The 14175-nt window shown below is 42.8% G+C and overlaps 2 long non-coding RNA genes across 2 annotated transcripts in view; one reads left to right on the top strand and one right to left on the bottom strand.

The window, feature by feature from the left end:
- Window positions 1–935: 935 nt before the first annotated feature.
- LOC140712986 (uncharacterized) overlaps window positions 936–14175 on the bottom strand; it is a 269029-nt gene continuing 255789 nt past the window's right edge. The window contains exon 2 of the long non-coding RNA XR_012094876.1: window positions 936–4038. This is a non-coding gene — a long non-coding RNA (uncharacterized lncRNA). The remainder of the gene's footprint in view (window positions 4039–14175) is intronic.
- LOC140712985 (uncharacterized) overlaps window positions 3933–14175 on the top strand; it is a 270725-nt gene continuing 260482 nt past the window's right edge. Inside the window, exon 1 of the long non-coding RNA XR_012094875.1 lies at window positions 3933–3994. This is a non-coding gene — a long non-coding RNA (uncharacterized lncRNA). The remainder of the gene's footprint in view (window positions 3995–14175) is intronic.

The following is a 14175-nucleotide window of genomic DNA, read 5'->3' as shown; positions in this document are numbered from 1 at the left end:
TTTCTGCCGTGGCTTCAGCCAGTCCCTGCGTTCAAGGTCCCTGACTTCCCGCAACGTCCTCCCTCCCTTTTCCTCTATATAAATGTGCCATGGCGATGAAGGCTTGTTCGTTCTCTCGATTCTGAGGCAGGATTCTTCGACTGGTCCGGCACACTAAAAACAAGCCGATTAAACAGAGACACATAATTCTAAAATTTACTGCAGTAGAGTTCCCAATAGACTTAATCCAAGTCGTGGGGTTTAATCCATAAAGATTTTTTGCCACTTGATCTAACGCCTCAGCTCCAGGCACAATATTTAAGTGACTTTGAGAGGCTTCAAAAATTTGTTCTTTTAATTTAGAAATGTCTAAAGTGAGATTATCTTCTCTTCCCTGTAGATGGTGTCTAACCATGTCCCAGTGATGTTTAGACTCATTGTAAACTTGGGGTGTAATACAAAAATCTGACGTATTCCAGTCACACTGTAACTGGAAATGATGTTCCAAGCTCGCGAGTCTATCTCCCATCCAAATGACAGTTTGTCTAAGATCATTAATTTGATTTGCCAATTTTTGATCGATACCAGATTGTGAATTCCACAACCTTGTGGAATTATTTTGCCGATTGCCAACAAAGCTTACTGTCTGAACAGAAGAGTGCAATACAACTCCTGCCACAGTGGCTGTAGCTGTGACTGCAATTAATCCCATAATCACTGCAATTAAAGTAAAAATGAATCTTTTGGATCTATTTAAAACGCCTTTTAATACTTCAGTCAAAATATGGATGGATGGTGAGGCCTCCCATGGTCGGTCCAGGGACACAGGGATCCACACGCCTTCTCTTGCTCTCACTAACAGAATACGGTGCTGCCAATCAAAAGTCGAATCAATGCAAGTAAACAATCTGCAATTTTCACAAGTTATAGTTTGGGAGTCTGATTTAATAACTCTATTTCCTATGACTAACATATAAGGGGGCTTTACACAACTTTGTAAAGGAACTGTTAGACTGGAATTTAGGTTGATAGAGTAAAATGGCTTATAATCTCTTGTTTCTATAGTTTGACTTCCAGACCAAATTCTAAGGTGGTATGAAGCCACAGTAAGTCTCCCTAATTCTGGATATTCAAGACCAAAAACAGGACTTATCATTTTTGGTCTTGGAGTAGAGACTCCCTTTTCTCGCCATATCCAAGGGTAGAAAGACTGTAATTTTTTGTGCTTCTGTTTGTCTAAATTTTCCGTTAAGTCACTATCAACAGTTGGACTCACTAGTGTACTGGGACAGAATTGAGTTTGTCCTGTGCAGTTGTGGTAGAATTGACCTCGAGGTGCCCAGTCTATAACAGTTCCAAATGTATTGTTTTGTAATATTACCGCACTATCGGCCACACACTCTTCCCAAACTAAATCTTCTGATTTTTTGGAAATCTCCTTGGGGCAAGGTTTCCCTTTTGGCATAAATTTTAATGATCTTTGATAAGAAAAGTCTTCTAAATAGTTTACCTGTGGTTTGAGTGACATTCCGCTTACCATGTGATAAGTAAATCTACTGGTGGGACTGACAGTAGTTACTTCTACCAACCAATTTTGAATAGCAGGCATTAAACATCCTGGTGCTCTCCCTAGGCAAATAGGAGGATAACGATACCCAATGGAAATATTTATCATCATTCCTTCTTCCTCCGGTTTGGCAGGGCAACGAATATCTGTGGGTTAATAACACTATTATTAACATATACTTCAATACGATTATCCATCCATGTAACTACCCGAATTAAGGGCGGGAAAGGCACATAGGCCCAGTAGGTATAATTAGCTGCAGCTGCTCCTGCAGGCATGGGGAGACTTACCACCGTTGATACAATCATTAAAGCTGTAAGCAGCATTTTTTCCGGGGTTTGTGTCACCTTTGTGCTAGCTAGGCTTTTTCCAGCTAACGGTGTCAACTTCTTTAACTGTGCCCAGGTCGGCAGCTCCGCCTTCTTGGTGCATGGTGACTTCATCTGTTCTTCTGATATCATCACTTGGTCCATCATGCGAGTCAATGGTGGTTCATCATGCGAGTCAATGGTGCTCGATTGTGGTGTTTCTGTCTCCGTGGAGGCGCTTTTCTTTGAATTTCCGATGGGTTCATTGTAGAACTTCAAATGTTTAGTGGGTATCCAAACAGGAAGCTGATTTTCTCCTGGTGAAACACAAGCAAAACCTCTTCCCCAGGTTGTCACCTTCCCTATTTCCCATGTCTTATTTTTGTTGTCTTTCCACCAAATCAGTTTTCCTTCATGTGGACTGTTCTTTTTACCACTAAGATGTTGTTCTGCAGAAGTAGTAGTCTGATTTCTATAAATGTTTAAAAAATTTAAAGTATAGAGTGCTAGATTAAGCTGCATCTGAGGAGTAGTACACTCCTTACTGTCTCCCCCCCTTTTTTTTTTGTTTAACTAACTGAGTTTTGAGTGTTCTATTAGTTCTTTCAACTATGGCCTGTCCTTGGGAATTATAAGGAATTCCTGTTGTATGTGTAATATTCCACTGATTTAAGAATTTTTGGAAAGCTTTACTACTATAACCTGGTCCATTGTCAGTTTTAATTTCTTCTGGAACTCCCATTACAGCAAAACAAGATAATAAATGTTTTTTAACATGGGAAGTACTTTCTCCTGTCTGGCATGTTGCCCATATGAAATGTGAATAAGTATCAACTGTTACATGAACATATGATAATTTTCCAAATGAAGGTACATGTGTAACATCCATTTGCCATAACGCATTAGGACACAGACCTCTGGGATTAACTCCTGCCTCTTGAGTGGGCAGGTGTAGTACTTGACACTGGGTGCAATGTTGTACAATATCTTTTGCCTGTTTCTATGTGACATCAAATTTGTTTTTTAACCCTGCTGCATTTACATGAGTCAAAGCATGAAGTTCTTGTGCTTTTATGAATGCAGAGGATGCCAGTAAGTCAGCTTGTTTATTTGCTATAGTTAAAGGTCCTGGTAAATTAGTGTGTGCTCTAATATGAGTAATATAAAATGGGAAATTCCTTTTTCTTACAGTTTGTTGTAATAAATTGAACAACTGGTTTAGCTGATCATCCATGTTATATTTAATCAGAACTGTCTCAACATCCCTTGTAGACTGTACTACATATGCAGAATCTGATATAATGTTAACAGGTTGATTAAAATCTTGTAACACTGTAATAACTGCAACCAACTCTGCCCTTTGAGCTGATTGATATTGAGTTTTGATGACTCGCTCTTTTGGTCCTGTGTAAGCCGCTTTTCCATTGCTGGAACCATCAGTAAATACTGTCAGAGCATTTTCTAAAGGCTCACGTCTGGTAATTTTAGGTAAAATCCAAGTAGTCAATTTTAAAAACTGGAAGATTTTTGTTTTTGGGTAGTGATTATCAATAACTCCCACAAAATCAGCAAGGCCAATCTGCCATGCACCAGAATTGATAAAGGCTTGCCTAACTTGTTCCTTGGTTAAAGGAACAACTTTTTTGTCTGGTTCATTACCACACAATTTTATTATTCGTAATCTTGCCTGACCAATTAATGTAGCTATTTGATCCAAGTACAATGTAAAAGTCTTAATTGTACTGTGAGGAAGGAATGACCACTCCACAAGATTCGTATTTTGAATAATGATGCCTGTTGGAGAATGTGTAGTAGCAAAAATCAAAAGTTGGAGTGGGGCTAAAGGATCTATTCTACTTCTTTGCGCTGACTGAATTTTTTCTTCTACTAATTTAATTTCTTTTGTGCCTCTGGGGTTAATATTCTTTTACTATTTAAGTCTGGATCTCCTCTTAGGATAGAGAACAAATTTGACGTGGCATAAGTAGGGATGCCTAGAGTTGGCCGAATCCAATTAATATCGCCTAGCAATTTTTGAAAGTCATTTAATGTTTTTAATGTATCTTTTCTTATTTCTATTTTTTGTGGCTTAATTTTTCTATTTTCTATCTGCATCCCTAAATAATGAAAAGGAGCAGAGGTTTGGATCTTATCAGATGCTATTGTTAGTCCTGCGTTGGCAACCTCTGCTTGCAGAAATGTGTAACAGTCAATTAAATTTTCTTTTGTTTCTGCAGCACATAAAATATCATCAATATAGTGAATGATATAACAATCTGAAAATTTGTCTCTAACTGGTTGAAGGACTTGACCTACGAAAGTTTGACAAATAGTTGGACTATTAAGCATTCCTTGAGGTAGTACTTTCCACTGAAACCTGGCGGCTAGTTCTTTATTATTTATGGCTGGTATAGTATAGGCAAATTTTTCACAATCTTGCTCTGCCAGAGGAATGGTAAAAAAGCAATCCTTAAGATCAATTATAATTAAAGACCAGTCTTTTGGGATCAAGGCCGGAGAGGACAATCCGGGTTGAAGAGGCCCCATGGGTTGAATTACAGCATTTACGGCTCTTAAGTCCATTAACATCCGCCATTTGCCTGATTTTTTCTGAATTACAAATACAGGAGAATTCCAGGGTGAGAATGAAGGCTCAACGTGTCCCTTTTCTAATTGTTCCTTTGCAAATAAATGTAAAGCCTCCAGTTTTTGCTTCGGTAGCGGCCACTGATTTACACATACCGGCTTTTCTGTTTTCCAAGTTAATGAAATGGGTTTAGGAGGCGCTACAGTGGCCGCCCCTAAAAAGGATACCCTATTCCTTTTCTTTCTTGATTTTTCTTAGTCTCAATTGGGACTTTAATGCCATTTTTGTTTTTTCCTAATCCCTTTCCTGGTATATATCCCATTTTAGTCATGATTTTTTGACTCGTGGGGCTGTATAATGGAGTAGGCATAATGATTTCCGCACCCCATTGCTGTAATAAATCTCGACCCCATAGATTAACAGGAATTGAAGTAATCATTGGCTGAACAGTACTTCCTTGATTATCTGGTCCTAAACAATGTAAAATCATTGTACTTTCATACAGTTCCGAAGCTGTGCCTACGCCGACAAGTCTTGTAACAGCCTTTTGTTTAGGTCAATTTTTTGGCCACTGATTTAAAGCAATGACAGAGATATCTGCTCCAGTGTCTACCAACCCTTCAAACTGTTTTCTTTGAATAATGACCTTACACACAGGTCTGCTCTCAGAGACCAGACTTGCCCAATATGCAGCCTTTCCTGTCTGATCAGTGCTTCCGAACCCTCCTGTTCTTTTTATCTCACTGTTTCCAACTTTAATATAAGGTAGGAGTAATAATTGAGCAATCCTGTCTCCTGGACTGGCGCTCCAAGGAATGGAGGAACTAATAACCAATGGAATTTCGCCTTTATAGTCTGAATCAACCACACCAGTATGAATTTGAACTCCTTGTAGATTTCAACTTGATCTTCCTAAGATTAGTCCTACAGTCCCCTCAGGCAATGGACTGTATACCCCTGTGGGGATTTTTCGTGGAGGCTCCCCTGGAAGCAGAGAGACTGCTTGTATGGTGCATAAATCTACTGCTGCACTGCTGTTTGTGGCGGGGGATAATTGCTGTATGGTGATAACTGGCTTATTCCCTGACACACCTGTGGCAGTGGGGGTTGTTGTTCCTGAAAACCCTGAGGAACAAAGGGCTGAATTTGGAATGCCCCAGTTTGTTGCGGGGCCTGAGGCTGGCCCCTCCTCTCGTTTCCCGACAGTGGTTGCCCATTTTTATCAAATTTAGAACGACATTGATCACCCCAATGTTTTCCCTTTTTACATCTTGGACATAGGCCGGGTGGCTCTTTATCTGTTGTTGTAGTAGCTTGAGTAGTTACATTTCGTTTATTTGAGACTAGGCAATTCTTTTTTAGATGACTAATTTGACCACAATTGTAACATTTTCCCCCAAATGTTCTAACGTGTCCTCCTAAAGCTACTGCTGTGATTGTTTGAGCCATAAGCATAGCTTTATGCATAGCTCCTCCAATTCCATCGCAGGCTTTAACGTACTCTGAGATTACATCTGATCCTGCGGGAACCCTTCCTTTTAATGGCTTAATGGCTGATTGACAATCAGGATTGAGGTTTTCATATGCCATCAACTCCACTATGATTTTACGGGCATTTTCACCGGTAATTGACTTTTGAGCAGCATCTTGAAGTCTTGCTACAAAATCAGGGTAGGACTCTTTAGAGCCTTGTCTTATTGTATTAAAGGAGGGGCAGGCGGTTCCTGGGTCTTGGATTTTCTCCCAGGCCCTAAGGCAGATAGCCCTGATTTGCTCAATGGCCTCATTTGGCATTATTACTTGTTGGTCAACAGTGCTCCAATTTTGACCTATTCCTAATAGTTGATCTGCATCTATGTTAATTGGAGGATTGGCAGTCCTATTTTTTCGGACCTGTACTTGTACCCCATCAATCCACCAAGTCTTAAATCGTAAAAATTGAGAGGGTGAGAGTGAGGATTTTGCCAGAATCTCCCAATCTTAAGGAATGAGTCTATGTCCATGAGCAATGGAATCTTACAATGTTCTCATGTAAGGAGAGTTGGGTCCATACTGTTTTACTCCTTCTTTCATTTCTTTAAGCATTTTTATAGAAAAGGACTTATATCTGGCTTCAGGTAGGGGAAGCTCTCCCTCTGGGGCCCCTTCTCCAGGTGGTCTTGCTTCTAATATTACTGGGAATTGCCACACCTCAATATCTCCTTGTTTTCTTGCCTCATCAATAATTTTATGTAACGCACTACCCTGTGTACTAGGCGGTGCTGTAGGATTAAGTCTCATGGTGGGCGGCTGATATTGGCACCCTGCCCTGTGGCGCTGGAAATGTTCCTGGCTGTCCATACGGATTTTCTGGGGGCTGCCGATACTGCAGTTCAGCTGGCGGCCAGTATTGATAGGCTACTGGCGGCTGGGTCTTATTTTCTACCGGCTGATATTGTGGACACTGTATTTAGATTGGCATTGCCATGACAGAGACTCTATCTTTTCCTAATTGATCTGCTTTTGGAGTTAGTACTTGTTTCACCTGCATTTGAGGTTGTAAAGTTACAGGCATCTGAGCTGCTGGAAGAGCAGTTGGCCATCGTGGTTTAGACTCTGATGGCTCTGCTAATTCTGGATCTTTTTCTTCTAATTTTAACGTTTCAGGCTATATTACCTCCTGTAATTGATTATTGTCAACATTTTGCGTTGACTGAGCCATTACCGGCTCTGATACACATTTACAATGTGAACTTTCTTTTTCTTTCCGGGATTCTATCCCTGCCTCTTTTTCACAATCTACTGCACAGCTTTTAGGGACATCAGAAATTGGAACGCTATCTTCTTCTGTTTGAAATGGTTCTAAAGCTACTTTAATAATGACCCAATCATTCCATACTGTGAGCGGAATGTTTTTACCTTCCCTACTTGCTTGTTTTAATTCTTTGCCAATTTTTTCCCAATCTTTTAGATCTAAAGTTCCCTGATCTGGAAACCATGGACAAAACTGCTATATTGTTTGAAATAGCGTAATTAGATTTTTGGTAGAGACTTTAACTCCCCCTCTTTTTAAGGGAATTTTAATAAAGTTGCGATAAGAGGCATATTTACCCTTAGTTTGCCCCATTGTTACCCTAGGTTCTTCCGAGCGCACAAGCTTACCGCAAGGCTGACTGTAGACGTACTCGGGAGTCTCTCGTCGACTTGTCCTCAATGACCACACTCCAGCGTACCTTCACCTTAGAGAAAAGCCCCACGTTGGGCACCAGATGAAGGGGTGGCCTGCCCCTCCACACCTGTGGGTGTTTCTCGTTAGGTGGAATGAGAGACTTGAGAAAAGAAATAAGACACAGAGACAAAGTATAGAGAAAGAAAAGCGGGGGCCCAGGGGACCAGTGCTCAGCTTACAGAGGACCCACGCTGGCACCGGTCTCTGAGTTCCCTTAGTATTTATTGATAATTATCTTTACCATCTTAAAGATAAGGGAGTGGCAGGACAATAGGATCATTGTAGGGAGGAAATCGGCAGTAAGACATACGAACAAAAATCTCTGTGACATGAATAAGTCTAAAGGAAAATGCTGTGCCTTGAGATGCATATGGAAACATCTCCATAAACCTTTTAGAATTATTTTTTCAGTCTATCACATGGGGAGAAACCTTGGACAATACCTAGCTTTCCTAGGCAGAGGTCCCTGCTACCTTTGGCCGTGTACCTGTCCCTGGGTAGTTGAAATTAAGAGAATGGTGATGACTTTTAACCAGCAAGCTGCCTTCTGGCACTTGTTTAACAAAGACACATCCTGCACAGCCCAAAATCCATTAAACCTTGAGTCACCGCAGCACATGTCTCTTGCAAGGACAAAGTTGGGGGTAGGGTGACAGATTAACAGTATCTCAAATACAGAACAAAATGGAGTCTCTTATGTCTACTTCTTTCTATATAGACACAGTAACAGGCTGATCTCTCTTTCTTTTCCCCACACTTGGGAGGGCCCAGATACCCTCTTCTCTTGGAAGACCAAGCCCAGAGCCTTGGTGGTCTTTGAACCCAAATAGACTTTGTAGTCTAGGGAATGAGAGCCCCATTCACCAGGGGAAAAAATTGGGGATCTTGGTCCTGAGTTTGTGGGGCAGACTTTTGCCATTTTCCTCCCCCTTTCCCTGCCATCCCCTATTTGAAAAGAAGTCACTTCCATTTCAGTAAGCCAAGATTGAGCCACTGCACTCCAACCTGGGCAACAGAGTGAGACTCTGTCTCAAGAAAAAAAAAAAAAAAAAAAAAAAAAAAAACAGATCACTTCAAAGCCTCCCTGTTCAAACAGTTGATACTTCAACAACAGCATTTAAACCGTGTGGGTCACTTACTTACACATGGATTTTCTTTCACTTCTGTCACCCCTTAGACAGCAAGACCAACCTCTCCTCCTCTCCTCCCATCTCCTCCTCCTCAGCCTACTCAATGCAAGAATGAGGAGAAGAACCTCTATGATGAGCCACTTTATGAATAGTAAACACATTTTCCTTATGATGGCTTTATTTCCTCTAGCTTACTTTACTGTAAGAATACACTATACAATACATATAACACACAAAATGTGCGTTAACCGACTCTCTGCGTGATCACTGAGGCTTACACGCAAGAATAGGCTATTAGTAAATTCCTTTTGGCCTAGTCAAAAGCTATTTTCCGAATATCAACTGTATGGTGGGTTGGTACCCCTAAGCTCTGCATCGTTCACGGGTCAATTGTATTGCTTAAGAGGTGGTCATTGGAACACTCCTTAGGGGCTTTTTTTTTTTTTTTTTTTTTGAGACGGCGTCTCGCTCTGTCGCCCATGCTGCAGTGCAGTGGCTGGATCTCAGCTCACTGCAAGCTCCGCCTCCCGGGTTTACGCCAATCTCCTGCCTCAGCCTCCCGAGTAACTGGGACTACAGGTGCCCGGTACCTTGCCCGGCTAGTTTTTTGCATTTCTTTTAGTAGAGACGGGGTTTTACCGTGTTAGCCAGGATGGTCTCGATCTCCTGACCTCGTGATCCGCCCGTCTAGGCCTCCCAAAGTGCTGGGATTACAGACTTGAGCCACCGCGCACGGCCCAAGGGGCTATTTTTTTGTTTAAAAAAGCGTTTGCCACAATGGGCCACTCATTTAAGGCCCTACGATTCCTCACTTCTGAGGTCCTGCTGCCATAGACCAAGTGCTGGTCATTTTTGTTGCTCAACATACTTGTCACTTCCATCCATCACAGGACCCACTCTGACCTTCCAGGAGCTGCTCCTTCCACTGCCTGTGATCCTGAGGGTCAGCACGTCCAGCCAGGCCAAGTAGCAAGATCAGTCCTCTCCTCTGCCCCAGTTCATGGATGGGCACAGGATGCGGGTGGTGGGGGTAGTCCACACGGTTCCTGCTAATACCACTGGATCATCAGGTGGGGAGAGTCAGCTTGCATAGTGAAACCAAAGAGAGCTGCGAGATGGAGAGTGAGAGTGAGAAACCAAGAGAGTGAGACACACACACACGCAGAGAGAGAGAGAGAGAGACAGAAAGTAAAAGAAAGAAGGAAAGAAAGAAAGAAAGAAAGAAAGAAAGAAAGAAAGAAAGAAAGAGAGAGAGAGAGAGAGAGAAAGAAAGAAAGAAAGAAAGAAAGAGAGAGAGAGAGAGAGAGAAAGAAAGAAAGAAAGAAAGAAAGAAAGAAAGAAAGAGTAAGAAAGAGAAAGTAAGAAAGAGAAAGAAAGAAGGAGAGTGAGAGAGACAGAGAGAGAGAGAGACAGAAAAAGTCAGAGAAGCAGAGACACAGAGAGACATAGAAAGATGGAGAAAGAGATGAGGGGAAGAGAGAGACAGAGACACACACGGAATCTTAAAAAGAGACAGAGAGAGACAGAGCAACCAGGAGAGAGGCACAGAGAGGGAGAAACAGAGACAGACAAAGTGAGAGGCAGAGAGAGATGGAAAGAGAGATGGGGAGAGGGATGGAAAGAGAGATGGGGAGAGAGATGGAAAGAGAAATGGGGAGAAGGACAGAAAGAGAGAAGCAAAAGCACAACATTCCTTGAATTGCTTCTCACTGAAGTCACCATTCTATTTCTGTACTTCCAGTTGCCACCAAGAATCTTTCTAAGTCACCTGTCCTCCTTCCTTCCCCATCTTCCTCACGCACTCTTACTAAAGCCTCCTGAAATCTGCCTTCCCAATGACAACTCCTCCTTGAAATGTCACCACTGACTTCCAAACAACCAGCAAATAAAAAAGGTTTTTAAAGCAATTACTTCCACCAGTTTCTCAGTTTAACTAATGTTATGCTGCTGTTTCTTAATACCTGTCTCAAAAATCTTTCTCTTTGTTTTTTATTTCTTTGCATGAATTCACATGAAAATAGAGCACAACATAGTACAGTGAATATAGACTATAAATGATGTTTTGTGCATACCTTATTATTAGTGATAAACACTGTATAAGTAATTTATGTTCGCCATTTCTTTCTTATTATGGTTTGAAAGTGTCCCCCAAATTTCAAGTGTTGGAAACTGAATCCCCCATGCAGTAGTGCTGAGGGGAGGGATCTTTAAGGGGTGATCAGGTCATGAGGGTTTCGCCCTCATGTGTGGACTAATGTTGTTATTGGGGGAGTGGGTTCCTTATCACAAGAGTTGGTCTGTTACAAAAGTGAGTTTGACCCCTCTTACTCCTTCATCCTCTCTTGCCCTTCCACCTTCCTGTGGGATGACACAGCACAAAGGTCCTTGCCAGATGCCCACCACCCCTTAACCTTGTACTTCCCACTTCCAGGACTGTGAGAAGTGAATCTCTGTTTTTGTAAATTACCCAGTCTCAGGCACTCTGCTAAGAGAAGCAGAAAACAGGCTAAGACAAAATGTTTTAGGATTCTTTTCCCTCACAGTTACAGTGAGAAGTTTATAGCTTTGTTTTGCTTTGTGGAAGATAAAATGCTAAATAATAGGCATAATTTTGAAGGTTTCTCCTTCCATCCAAATATTTGATTCATTTTAAAATTTCTATGACACTGAGTTGTTGACCCTTGCTTCTGATGTCCCAGAGATGTCTGGAAGAAAACCACGGAGGAAACCTTGAGTGCCATGTAATCCGTCTTTTCTAAGTGCCCTCTGGACTTCGAGAAGGCTCTTTCTGTGAAGCAGAGAGCTAACAATGTAGCCCAGCTCAAGCACTTTCCTAGAAAAGCTTTCAGAACGCAGCCATTCCTGGGGAGCATCACAGCTTTTAGACTTCACAACAGGCACCAGAGAGCAGTCAGAAGACCACGGAATATTTTGCCTGAATTCCTTCCAGCATTTTGTTCCAGAAACCTTGAAACTCCCTCCCCCTGCACTTGGGTCTTAGGTTTCTCTTTCCCAACCCAAACAGACTACTGTTTAAACAATCCTCAAGAAGATGATGTCTCAGCGTTACATATAATTGAATTGTAAATCTTTTAAATTCAGAAAGAAAAAGTATGGAAATAATTCAGAAGCCCTTGAGTTTTTAGCAAGAAGAATCTGCAGTGAGAGAGAGACTCTTTTTATCCTGCGAATTCCCGACGTGCTTCTTCCACAGATGATCCTTGCTTGTGTCTCTCTCCAAGCCTGTCTGTGAATAACCCACTCATCCTTCCAAGCTCAACTAACACGCCATGTGACATAAACAGTTGGTTCAACATCCATTTCTTCCTCCTATTCTGACCAAGGCTCTGCACTAAATGCTTCATTTCCCAGCTGTCTTTGTACACCCATGTGGCCATGTTCGTGCATTCTGGCTCATGTGATATAAGTAGAATTGTTGAGCAGGACATCCAAAAGGACTTAAAAGAAGCCAAACTAGGGCCGGGCGCGGTGGCTCAAGCCTGTAATCCCAGCACTTTGGGAGGCCGAGACGGGCGGATCACGAGGTCAGGAGATCGAGACCATCCTGGCTAACACGGTGAAACCCCGTCTCCACTAAAAAATACAAAAAAAAAATTATCCGGGCGAAGTGGTGGGCGCCTGTAGTCCCAGCTACTCGGGAGGCTGAGGCAGGAGAATGGCGTGAACCCGGGAGGCGGAGCTTGCAGTGAGCTGAGATCTGGCCACTGCACTCCAGCCTGGGCGACAGAGCGAGACTCTGTCTCGGGAAAAAAAAAAAAAAAAAAAAAAAAAAAAGAAGCCAAACTACTGAGTACGACGTTGTTTTATTTTTTCTTTTTCCTCCTGCTTTGAATGCAGCTGTGATTGCAGGAACAAAGCTGATCTCTTGGGGCATGAGGTGACCTAGAAGATACAACCACCTTCAGTCAAAGTGCCTGAGGGAATGATAGGAGAAGATGGGCTCTCTGATAAGATCACAGATCCAGTGCACAGGGGAGGATTGCCTGCCTTCAGATTTCTTTCATGTGAAAAGACAGACCTTTATATGTGTGAGCCTCTGTTAGCTTGAATCTTCTGTTTTATGCAGCAAACTTAACCCTAACTGCCACACACCGTCTACTTATATTTTATGATGCTCTCTCTAATCTCTTAGGTAATTGTGTCCCCCTAGAAACCTATGGAGAGCTGAAGGGGTTTTAGGATCATGGAATTCACCCTCCTCTTTTGGTAAAAGAGGACAAAGGCCAGAGAGCCGTGCGATGGCTGAGGCATGCGATTGTAAACCAAAAGGTACCTGAGACCGATCTCAATCCATTTAAAAGTTAATTCTGCCAAGGTTAAGGACATGCTTGGAAGAAAAAAGCACAGAATCACAGAAACAGTCTGTGGTCTGTGCCTTCCTCCCAAGATGATTTTGAGGGCTTCAGTAGTTAAGGGGGAAGGGTGGGCTGGAGGAAAAGGGTGGGCTGGAGGGAACGGTGAACTGGAGGGAAGGGTGGGCTGGAGGAAAAGGGTGGGCTGGAGGAAAAGGGTGGGCTGGAGGAAAAGGGTGGGCTGGAGAGAAGGGTGGGCACGAGGGGAAGGGTGGGCTGGAGGGAAGGGTGGGCTGGAGGGAAGGGTGGGCTGGAGGGAAGGGTGGGCTGGAGCGGAAGGGTGGGCTGGAAGGGAAGGGTGGGCTGGAGGAAAAAGGTGGGCTGGAGGGGAAAGAGGGAGCCTGTGGTCGTCCTCAGGTTGCAAGAGAAAGAGAGCAGGTGGGGAATGGTCAGTTATGTCTTCATCTCACATGTGGCAAATGAGTCCTTTACATAAGATAAAGTGAATATAGACCAGCTTCCTGTGGAGATATGTAACCCTTTATCTGTAGCTATCTGCTTAGGAACAAAAGGAAAGGCAGTTTCTTGCATGATTCGGCTTCCAGCTTAATGTTTTTTTTTCTTTTTGGCTGTGAATTGGGGTCCTGAGACTTCATTTTTCCCTGCATACTATACTGTGTGTGAAAATTGTTGTTCAGGACCTAAAGCTGTTTACTTACTCCAGCTACATCCCTTAGCTCAATTTCCATTTGGAGTGGCTTCTGGAAGGCTGGAATTGAAATCCACCAGTGCCCATTTCAAGGTGTTCCCAACATCGCCTGGAAAAAAGGAGCCCGGATACGTTTCCCTGTGGATGCAGGTCAGTCATCACAATGCACAGAAACAGCATTGACCTCAGCCTGGAGCCATTGTCCTGAAAGGGGATTCTTCCCAGCTCAGGCCTGAGACTGATCCATGAGAAGCGGCCGCTCCTTCCCTGAACCCTTCCTGCTTGTGTCTCCTCACTTCCTAGTGATCACGGCATACAGGCTTAGAATGCCACAAGCCTATCCTACCGGAAGCTGCCGAGGTGCCTCCTACCAC

The sequence above is a fragment of the Chlorocebus sabaeus genome, chromosome 12 (assembly GCF_047675955.1).
Source record: "Chlorocebus sabaeus isolate Y175 chromosome 12, mChlSab1.0.hap1, whole genome shotgun sequence".
NCBI classification, from domain to species: domain Eukaryota; kingdom Metazoa; phylum Chordata; class Mammalia; order Primates; family Cercopithecidae; genus Chlorocebus; species Chlorocebus sabaeus.
This window is presented reverse-complemented; position numbering and strand designations above follow the sequence as displayed.